Below are 10,988 nucleotides of genomic sequence, written 5' to 3' on the forward strand. Positions count from 1 at the left end.
TTTTTTGTTTTTTTCTTTGAAACCACCTTTGTAAAATAAAATTGTACTTTTAATGTGCATTAGTGACCAGGAATCTACCCATCCAACCCCAAAGCCAGTTCAGTTAGCAGGGACTCAGTAATGCTCTGAGGATGCATCTGCAGGTGTTTGTTTATGGCAGAACTTGACGACTAGATTTTAGAAGGTGATGGGACCCATTATGAGCCATGGAGACTGATGACTTACCAGTAACAACACTGCAAGTTTATAGCAATTGTAAAAATGTCTGTAAGTCAGAATGGAAGTGGCAAGGGCAGGAAGCTTGAGTATTATCATCCTGAAAGACAAGGCCACCTTCTTGGGAAGGGGGGCCTGCCTCCTGCATAGCCACGTTCCTTGGCCTCTGCTCATACAGAGCCCTCCACCATGCACCACTGCCCTCATAGTGACACTCGGGAATAAGAAAAGTCCTGCCACAGCATCTGCTACTGTAGTTAATCCTTATGGCAGTTGTTGTCATCAACACAGACCTGTAATCTTTAGGTCAGGAGGAATTTATGTCATGCCTAAATTTAACCAGTTGTCCATTCAGCCAATTTATAGAGTGCCTGCTCTGTGCCAGGATCTGTGAGCTCAGAATACATCAGTAAACAACACAGACAGAAGTCCCTGCCCTAGTGAAATTATATTCTAGCCGGGGCAGGCAGATAATAAACAATAGCTGTAATAAAAATTATGTAGTGTATTAGGAGAGCCGATGGGGGAAATGGGTTCAACCTGCTTCTTAAAACTTGTAATAGGAGGCTGATTCTGTTTCTCAAATCACTGTTTACTAAACCTCCAAAGCGTAAGGATTTTTGGTTACTTGAATCAAGCCATTATTGTCCTCACACATGCTAAGATTCACTAGTAATCCAAACCAAAAACTTCTGGAAGCATGTAGATAAAACCTCCTGTGGAAGAAATGACCACATTTGTTTTCAAATATATTCCCTTGTGTTTACATAATATATATTATACAAAATATATAGGATTTTGAATTTTTTAAATGTATGTCATTTTAGTTTGATCCTAGTATACTGCTTATCTGAAATACTTGTAGGAAATTGCAAATAGATTTTTCTGGACCTCAAAAGAGAAGAATAACTTCCTGAAATTGAGAAGCAAAGAAAATGCCTAGAACTGCAGGGTTGAAGTCAAAAGCTAAATCTTTAGGCTATGGCTATCTGCTCATTTCCTATAAATTTCCAAGAAATTAGGTTTTATAGGTTTCTTGTCACATAGGTTTCATGTAAATAAGATTTTTTTTTTCTAAAAGTGTTCTCCTTTTCTGATTAATTTCCAACAATGCAAATGAGAAATGTAATCTAGCTGTTTTAAGAGAACCAGCTACTACTGAACCACCTAAGCGATGCTCTGAGTATAAGGGTTAAGCTGCCCTTCTACTAATATTCAGCACCGGTCAGCTCCAGATTGTGGCCAACTGAAGTGTTGCCTTTTCAGTACTCCTTTACTGAGAGCCTCCTACCCCATTCACACAGAAGTGCCGTGTTAGAATAACCCAGTCCCGCCTCCCTAGCTGTAGTCGGTGTGTCAAGACTATCTGTGCACCAGATGTCACGAGGCATTGGGGATTGGAATTGGGAAAGAAAAGTTGGCTCTTCCATGTAAAGCTTGGGGAGTGGTCAGAAGCTGTGTTTTCCACCAGGGAGAGAAAGCCATCCTGCCTTGAGTAAGAGGAAGGGTGCTGACCTGCAGAGAGAAGGCCAGAGAAGAGAAGGAACAGGACTTGTTGCGTCTGAACCCTTAGCTCCACTTATCCTGTAGCCCAGCTGCATTCCTGCAGTTGTGGACATCTCCCCGGTTCATTCGATCTCTTTTCTTAATAGCATGAGTTGGGTTTCTGTCCTTGACAAACGAAAGAGTAAAACAGTCTTAGGAGACAAATTCAGTTCTGACATCTTCCCTTTGAAAGGGCAATGGAAAGGAGTAATGAGAACGGCTGAAGAAATAACAGGACCAAGGAGGAAGTTTCCAGAACTTGGTCATTATTGAGTGAAGAAATAATTTTATAAACTCTCTTAATGTCATATTTAAAAAAACAAAAACAAAAAGGGTCTTTTATCTCCTTTTCACTAGAGGAAATGGATGAAAGTCAAAACCCAACCCACACTGTTAAGAAGAGGGGGAGTCCAGTTGGCTTAGCTCAGTCTTTTAGTTGCTTTTCATTAGGTCAGGTGTCTACCCCAGCTCAGTCACTTAGGTGGCAGGATCAGGGCCCTGTAGCATGAACAGGTGCAACTGGGACCTCAGGAGGAGGCCTGTGCATGGTCACAAGAGGACACCACGTTGTAGGGCCCAGATGTCAATAAAGGAAATTGCTTTCCAAGATCCACTTAAGTCTAATGGTGTGGATCACCAAGTTATGAGCACCTTTAGCGGCTTTCTTTCCTAAATCTGCTTCTCTCTTCAGTTGCCTGGCTGGTTTGGGGTTGCTCCTTTAGTATCACACTCAAGTGGGACATTTTAAACAGCTGGGGCTTCCAGGTTCAACCAGCTCCTCTCTTCCATTAACTCAGGAACACCAAGTTATCAGAGGGCTACAGAGGCAGCAAAGCCTCAAGAGAGATGCACAATCCAACTGAATAAGATGTAAGTAACTTAGGAGAAACAAACACATGCAGAGCCAATGAAGCCATGATGGAAGTTAGCCACAATCTGAGTACAGTGCAGAGAGGATGGGCCATGTGCACAGCTCTTTTCAGTTCTGAATCCCTGTTACAGAAACCACAAAAGAGGCTGCTGTGTGTCCCTCCTTGTTGGGACACCCCCTGGCTAGAATTGCTGTCTGTGTGCAACCTCAGTCAGCTAGAAAAGCAACACCAAACTGTTGGAAATGATGTAATTACCTGCTTAATGGACACTTAATCCCAGAAAAATTTAGAATAGAAATAATACAGTAAAAATACATGATATTAACATTTTTTGTGGTAGCTGAGAAACAATTTGGTCATGTTTGGTATTTTAAGAATTTGTTGTGTTTTACAGCATTTGCCCTATTAAGACAAGAGGTCAACCTTGTGATTCCAATGTAAAATGTAGTTTAGAATTGATTTAGATTTGTACTTTTAAGTTGAGGAATATGAGAGCAAAGTTTTAGTAAATTTGTAACATTGAAACTGTTAAGAGGATCTAATTGTCACCATGTTTATATGTTGAATTGATTAGATTTACAAGAGTTACTTAAGTACTTTAAAGATTTTGTTTATGAATAAGACCACTGAACTACTTAAAAAGAAAATCAATACATTAAATGTATAAATGAAGTTTAAGATGTTAAAGGAAATTAAGCTACAAAGCCCTTTTAAAAATAATTGTTAATTGTTAACATTTGCTAGACTTATTAATAGAATAAGATTTGTGAGTTGAACTCAGTCAATTTAAGGGAAAATTGAGCTTGAAATTGGTAACTTTAATTAATTGCATGTTAATTTTTAAAAGTATTTTTTGGGTTTTTTTCTGTACCTAAAAGCAGATCAGAAAACCTACCTTGATATTCCAGAATTTTATCTGATTATGTAAACCCCCACCCTAGGTAACTAATGGAGGGTTAGTTTAATCCCAGCCAGGACGACTTTACGTACAGCCAGAATCCCAGGACTCAACTACTATCCTGGGTGAGTTTAGAATCAGTGAGACAGTTCTGGGGGCCAGTTCTCACCCACAGTGTTCCTGGAGATGTCCTGTTTACTCTGGGTTCTTCCAGATCCTGTGGACATGGGGTTCTGGCCTGTCTCTCTGAAGGCCCTTTGCAACTCCAGGGTGGGCCCAGCCTGAATCAGAGACCCCAGACCCAGATCATCCTGTAGCCTTAAGGGTCCCCAGCAGGTTAAGAGGCTGGTACTTTTTCAGGCAAATAGCCCACTGACTACATACGAGGTTGCTGCCATATCTGAAAATGCAAACTTGAGATAACTCATTATTTACAACGTACTTGCATCCCATCTTGTCTCTTAGTTAATTGACATATTCTTTGAACATCTATAACGTTGTCCTGTCTGTAGGTCCTTTTGTTTCTGCATTTGTGTCTTAAATACTATGCACTTCAAAGATGGGATTTTTTTTTTAAATTTATAATGTTCTTATTTGCTTTTTACCACTCAAGAAAGCCCACGCAGAATTCTGGCCAGGAGAGCACCTAAGGACTGCTGCTTTGCAGATAATAGAATAGCCATAGTGAATTCTTGACCTGTTCTTGGCATGAATCTTCTAACCCATGAAACTTTTGAGGTGCTGTCCTAAATTCTATTTGCTGAGAAGAGGCATTGTTAGTACAAGGCTAATCTCAACAATCAACATTTTCCCCCCTTAGGCAGATTTATGGAAAAGATTAGATCTATAGTTACTGTTTAGAATCTACAATGGCCATGACGTCCATGTATTCTGAGGAAGGCTGGATGGACCGTTTGTTCAGCCTGAGTCTTTGTCCTGTGGGCGGTTAGTTGATCTCTTCTGATGTAGGCAGCCTGTGTTTTTGGCATAAGCATTACAAATATATTCAATAGTTCTCTGTTTTAAGTGAGCTAACAGATAATACTGCAAGAACAAACTTATGTAAGCCATAGAAATGGGTGGAACTGATGAGGATTCAAGGCTAAAAAGCAAGTTTTGTTATTTAAACAGATCTGCAGATAAGAACAAAATTAAAATTTATTGAGAGGGAAATGTGGCAGTGGAAATTCATTCTCTGGAATTTCCATTATCCATATCATTTTCCAGACAGAGGTTAATTGAAAGGACAAGTTCAACATACTTTAGCCAAGATAATTGTATACAAAGAGGGGGAAATGTGAATGCTAAAGGAATTAACAGAGTAGGGATAAGACAAAAGGGACAGAACACTCCTGTGTGCTGGCGCCGCCTCTCCCGCTAGCTTTCTCACTGCACATTATACAGGGCACAGTTTTTCTAGGTCTCCATTTTTACAGCTTTCCAGAATCACAGATTTTTGGAGCTGGGAGGTTGCAAGAGTTTAGTTCACATAGAGTAAAAAAAGGCATTTTTTAAGTTTTGAAGAGTATATAGTCATGAAAATGTAAAGTCATTCAGAATAAAATAATTTCAGTAGCCATAAAAATAGATGAGGGCCCCTGAACAAGAGAAGTAAAGCCAGCTAGGCAGAAGGGAAAATCAGAAAGTTGGCCCTTGTCCGGCTGCACATTAATTCAAATCACCTGAGGAGCTTTTCAACTGATGCCTGGGACCCACCCCGGAGATTCTGTTTCAGTTGCTCTGGAACGGTTTTTTTTTTAAAGCTTCCTGGGTGATTCTTATGTGCAACCAGGATTGCAAAGTACCGGCCCACGTAATACAATAAATTCTGCTCTCATTTCTGTTCCTCTTGGCATGATTTCATGACAATCTCAGTCTTGAGGACGCTGCCAGTATCTTTCCTGGCAAATACGTGTGTTCACTGATTCTAATGACGGTGTGGGTGGCCAGAGTGGAGGATGGTTAGGTGGGGACTATGATGCCCAGCTGCAGTCTGGGCAGTAATATAACCTCGCCAAGTCCAGTGGAAGGTTTTGAGGGTGTTGAGGAGACCTGACTCACTGGTGTTACCACAGTTTAGGCGTGGATCCTTTTCTGATACGGTCAGCTAGCTCAGCCTTGCAGTAGCACTGCTTTTGAGTTTTCGTAATCCATTTTTATTATGTCAAGTAGTCGGGGCTCACTTTTCTCTGAATTAGTGATTGGAGTCTAGGCCAAAAAGCAAAAACAGTGATAAGTATCTCACACTTAAAGTTCAGAGAAGCTCCAGCTGTGAGACCAGCCACTTCCCTCTTCAAGGCAGGCTGGGTGGCCCAGTTCAGCAAAACCAGAATATCCTTTTCCCCCTATCTTCTTACAAGGAAGTTGGGGGCACAGGAGGTCAGTAGGTTGGCTTTGGGGGCACACCTCCCCTCTGCTCCCTAACAAATCAAGAGTCCCCAAACCACACTCCCCTCCTGCCCGCACTGATTGTCTCTTGTCTTTATCATTCTGAGACACTGAATGGCCAAGACTTGATGCTGCAGGCCTGGGCCCTAAGAAAGGAGCAGGAGGGAGATGGCCGGGCTAAATGGGAAACAGTGCCTATGCCTAGATGAGAGAGTGGAAAAATTGGTTTAGAAGTTTGTACAGAAAGCAATTGACAGGAGTCGACAAATTAAAAGACCACAGGCCAAATCTGGCCTGCCACCTATTTTTGTAAATAAAGCCTTATACACACACACACACACACACACACACACACCAGTTGAACCCCCAGATCAGCTACCTCTTCCCCTTCCCATCAGAAGGCCAAAGCTTACTCTCTGGAAAGATGGACCAGGGACCTAGACCACAGGACACCAAGCACAGTCAAGGTAGGAGTACTAGACCGCAGGACGCCAAGCACAGTCAAGGTAGGAGTGCTAGACCACAGGACGCCAAGCACAGTCAAGGTAGGAGTGCTAGACCGCAGGACGCCAAGCACAGTCAAGGTAGGAGTGCTAGACCGCAGGACGCCAAGCACAGTCAAGGTAGGAGTGCTAGACCGCAGGACGCCAAGCACAGTCAAGGTGGGAGTGCTAGACCACAGGACGCCAAGCACAGTCAAGGTGGGAGTGCTAGACCGCAGGACGCCAAGCACAGTCAAGGTGGGAGTGCCATACTGGGCCCAGGAGGAAGAAGTGCAATCTGTGTTACACTTCTGGGATTGCCAGGTTCCTAACACCTGCCCAGGCAGGAGGCTGAGGGAGTCCCCTCTCGGGAGAACTGGGAGGCTAGTGGCTGCCAAATCAGACAGCACAGATATTGAACATTTACATCATTGCACAGAGTTCTATAGACAGCACTGCTCTAAGAAATAAGACTTGGATAAGGGTAAAACCTCTTTTTTTTCCCCATTATAAGCTTTGTAGAACTAATGTGTACTTTGTTTTTAAAACTCTGTTTACATATCAGTTTATAAAAATAAAAATTTAATTCAAAAAATGATAGGGAGGCATTCCCGCAGAACTTAGACCCCCAGGTTTATGCAAGGGCATTATATTTTCATAATACAAAAGTTTAGCAGCGACTCTCACCTGGGGGCACTTGGCATCTCTCCTCCACCAGGGGACATTTGGCAATGTCCTGAGGCATTTTTGGTTGTCACAACTGGGAGGTAGCCAGGGTGCTATTGGTATCTAGTGGATAGAGGTCAGGGATGCGGTTAAACATCCTCACAGGACAGCTCTCCCAACAAGGAGCTATCTAGCCGAAAATGTCAATTGTGCTGAGCTAAAGAAAACTGAGATTAAACTGAATCTCCAAGATTCCAGTCAGGCTCACAGATAGATATGCATGCATGTACTTTTTCTTTTAATGAGACAGGGGCTTGCTATGTTGCCCAGGCCGGTCTCAAACTCCTGAGCTTAAGTGATCCTTCCACCTCAGCCTCCTGAGTAGCTGGGACTACAGGCGTGTAACATTGCGTTGGCTTAATTTTTTTTTTAACTTGAATCCTTCAGGCTAGAATGCAGTAATTAGCTAAAGTTCAGTCCCACAAGCTAGCATTATACCCTCAGTGCAATAGAAAATTACATTGGAGAATTGAAGAAATTATCTGGATAATTCAAAAACAAAATACTCTATCTCTTGTTGTTCAAATAAAGTAAGAATGAGATTTTTAACCTAAGTTATTGTTAATCGTTTCTGTCAGCTCCTCCTGGTCATTGAACTATGTCACGGGATATTTCTCTTTGGAAATTTCTTAAAATCAATGATACTTAATGAAACTCTGATGATCCTTTGTTAATATAAAAATCAGTTCTGTCTATTCCTGTGTTTTACAGCCAATGGGCAGGGTAATTCACAAATTACACCAAAAATAAATATTCGGGGAAAGATGCAGAACTTATACAAAGAGAAAGCTTGCACCTGGGCATGATATTCTTTCAAGTTTTACAGATTCTATCATTAGATTTGTTGGCGCTAGCTCCGGGTCCTCAGCTGTCACTTTGATTTTCTCTGTTGTTCCTCCTTAAGTGAATAGCTTTTTAATATACATCAGATCAATATCCATGTTGTTTCCTAGAACTTCTAGGTGCCCAGCCCTTTTCTGTTTATTAATAGTATCTCCTGGGATCCTTGCCACATTTTCACAAGAGTCGCTACTGATACAGGTTGACTATCCCTTCTCTGAAATGCTTGGGATCAGAAGTGATTAAGATTTCAGATTTTTTTGGATTTTGGAATATTTGCATTATACTTATCACTTGAGCATTGGAAATCCAAAATCCAAAATGCTTCAGTGAGCATTCCTTTGAGCATCATGTCAGCACTCAAAAGGTTTCAGATTTTGAAGCATTTTGGATTTTAGATTTGGGATTAGGAATACTCAACCTGTATTAAACAAAGCTGGTCCCTGAGGCAACTACTCAGATATTTTTTTATTTGAAAAGTTGCTCTTTATCATTAGATGTTGCTACTGCTTTTCCCAAAAATATCAGAGTCCTCATAACTTTTTTCTCTTAAAATCAAATAATATTTATTGGTATTTATGACTTATGATATATAGGCATATATCATAACTTACACACATATAAGTACCTTAAAATTACCTTAAGTTATTTAAGAAGATATGTATTTGTATCTCACATGTATTTTTGTATTTATTCATTCAGGAATATATTGAGTGCTTGCTATGTACAAAACTGAACATTTGTTTAAACACATAATTGCAGGATCAGACGTCAAGCAACCCAATTTCTAAAAGCCTCACAGAACTAAGTGAAGATTTAACAATTAACCCAGTTCCTCTAAATATATCAATATCTCCTATTTGTTGGGGTAATTTGTAAGCTCAAGTACAACTGAGAATGATAGGGACCTAAAGAATCGTGGCTTAATCAAGAGTGGCTTATTTTCTGTCCTACCTGTGGTCATCCATAGTACTCAGGAATCCTGGTTCACAATGGCTACTGGATGCAGTAGCAAAAAGTTTTTAAAATAGAGCAAGGGGCCAGGCATGATGGCTCATGCCTGAAATCCCAGTGCTTTGGGAGGCCAAGGCAGGAGGATCACCTGAGGCCAGGAATTCAAGACCAGTCTGGGAAACATAGCCAGACCCTGTATATACAAAAAAAAAAAAAAAAAAAAATTGGCTGAGCATAGTATCACATGCCTTTAGCTCTAGCTACTCAGGCAGCTGCAGCAGGAGGATCACATGAGCCCAGGAGTTTGAGGCTGCAATAAGCTATAATCGTGCCACTGCACGCCAGCCTGGGTAACAGAAGGAGGCCCTGTCTCTAAAGAAATAAAGAAATAAACCAGAGTACAGTAAGTACCAGCCTTAAAGAAAAAAAGATAAATGACTTTTAAAAGAACTTCTGTTCATCAAAAGATACCAATAAGAGAACGAAGAGGTAAGCCACAAACTGGCTGATGATATTTTTTGCAATGCATATATCTAAGAAAGGTGTTAAATCCAGAGTATGCATAAAAAGCAGGCATGTCTCTAAAAAGAATGCCTAAATAGCCCATAAACATCTCATAAGATGCTCAATATCATCACTCATCAGGGAAATGCAAATTAACAACATGATGAAATGCCATTACCCACCAGAATGGCTAAAATTAAAAAGAATTACAATGCCAAATGCTGGTGAGGACGTGGAGCAACTGGAATACTTACAAATTCCTGGTAGAATTATGTATCGACGCAAACAATTTGGAAACTGACAGTATCTACTAAAGCCGCAAACATGCTCATGCTGTGGCCCAGCATTTCCACTCCTGGGAATATACCCAAGAGAAATGAGTGCATGTTGTTCACCAAATGAGGGGAAGTGGCCAAATGAGGCTTCACAGCAGCACCTTGAACTTTGTCTCCGAAGATGGCAGGTATTCTCTAAGTGCACAGACACTGGGAGCACCATGTAAAGTCATGGAGATACAAACGAGCATGAGGTGTTTGGGAGCATGGTAGTTGTAAACTGCTGGCGCACATGAGTTAGGATTCTAGAAAGACACGAGGCTCAAGGGGTAGGCCAGGTCTTGTAGAGCTTGCCAAGGAGTGAGTTTTGCCAAGGAGCTTGTTCAGGTTTGACTTTCAGAGAGATCACTCAAGAGGTATGCGGGGTGAAGCTAGGGAGGCTAAGTAACTCTTGGCAGGAAGCCACAGGGGGTGCTAATTATCACTTTGCTGCCATTTTACCAATTTGGGGGAATAAGTACTTTTACCCTGAATTATACTACCTGCCATTCTATGCAGAGAATGGAATTGGTATGTTGCTATAACTGATGATTTTCCAGAAAGCCTTACACTTCCATAGTAGCGACAGGAAGAGAAGTTAGACAGATGACAATCCAGCAAGCATTTGCTCAACCGCCATCCTGTCTAGCTCAGCATCTCTTTGACAACTTTCAAACTTTCTACCAAAAACATCACTGATTTTACAAAACGTGTACGGGCTTTGTCCATTCTTAGAGTGAACTTTGCCCTTTCCATCCAAATCCTCTTCCTGTACTGACCATTCCAGAAAGACAACACAGGCTTTGCCCATGGCCAGCATCCTTAGTGAGTGTATGAAAACCACCCAAAGGAAAGGGAAAGGAAAAGGAAAACATGGTGTTTTTCTTTAGAGCAAGACTCTGATTTCTCAATGTGAACCCGTTGCCCAATTTTCTTGAGACAGCCCCAAATTTGTATTAGTCCCTGTGTTAAAATGGCCATCACGGGCTCATTACACAGCAGACATTGTCACACTGCTCATGTTTCTGCCAAGGAAAACACAAGAGGAAATGATCTTACTGGGAAAGAGGAGGTGTGAGGCTGAGGGTAAAGTCCCTGACCATGAACAAATCATGAGACTCTGCCAGGGCTCCTGGGGGAGGGGCAGAATCACATTTACTAGCGATTTAAGAAGAAAAGATTCTTACCAAAAAGATAGCTGCACTCGTATGTTTATCACAGCACTATCCACAGTAGCAAAGATATGGAA

The 10,988-nt window shown here is 41.4% G+C and overlaps 1 protein-coding gene across 2 annotated transcripts in view; it reads left to right on the top strand.

Annotated features, from left to right (window-relative positions):
• Positions 1-10,988, top strand: part of FAM124A (family with sequence similarity 124 member A) — a 63,308-nt gene that overhangs the window by 45,131 nt on the left and 7,189 nt on the right. The window lies entirely within an intron of this gene.

The sequence above is a fragment of the Pan paniscus genome, chromosome 14 (genome assembly GCF_029289425.2).
Source record: "Pan paniscus chromosome 14, NHGRI_mPanPan1-v2.0_pri, whole genome shotgun sequence".
Taxonomy (NCBI): domain Eukaryota; kingdom Metazoa; phylum Chordata; class Mammalia; order Primates; family Hominidae; genus Pan; species Pan paniscus.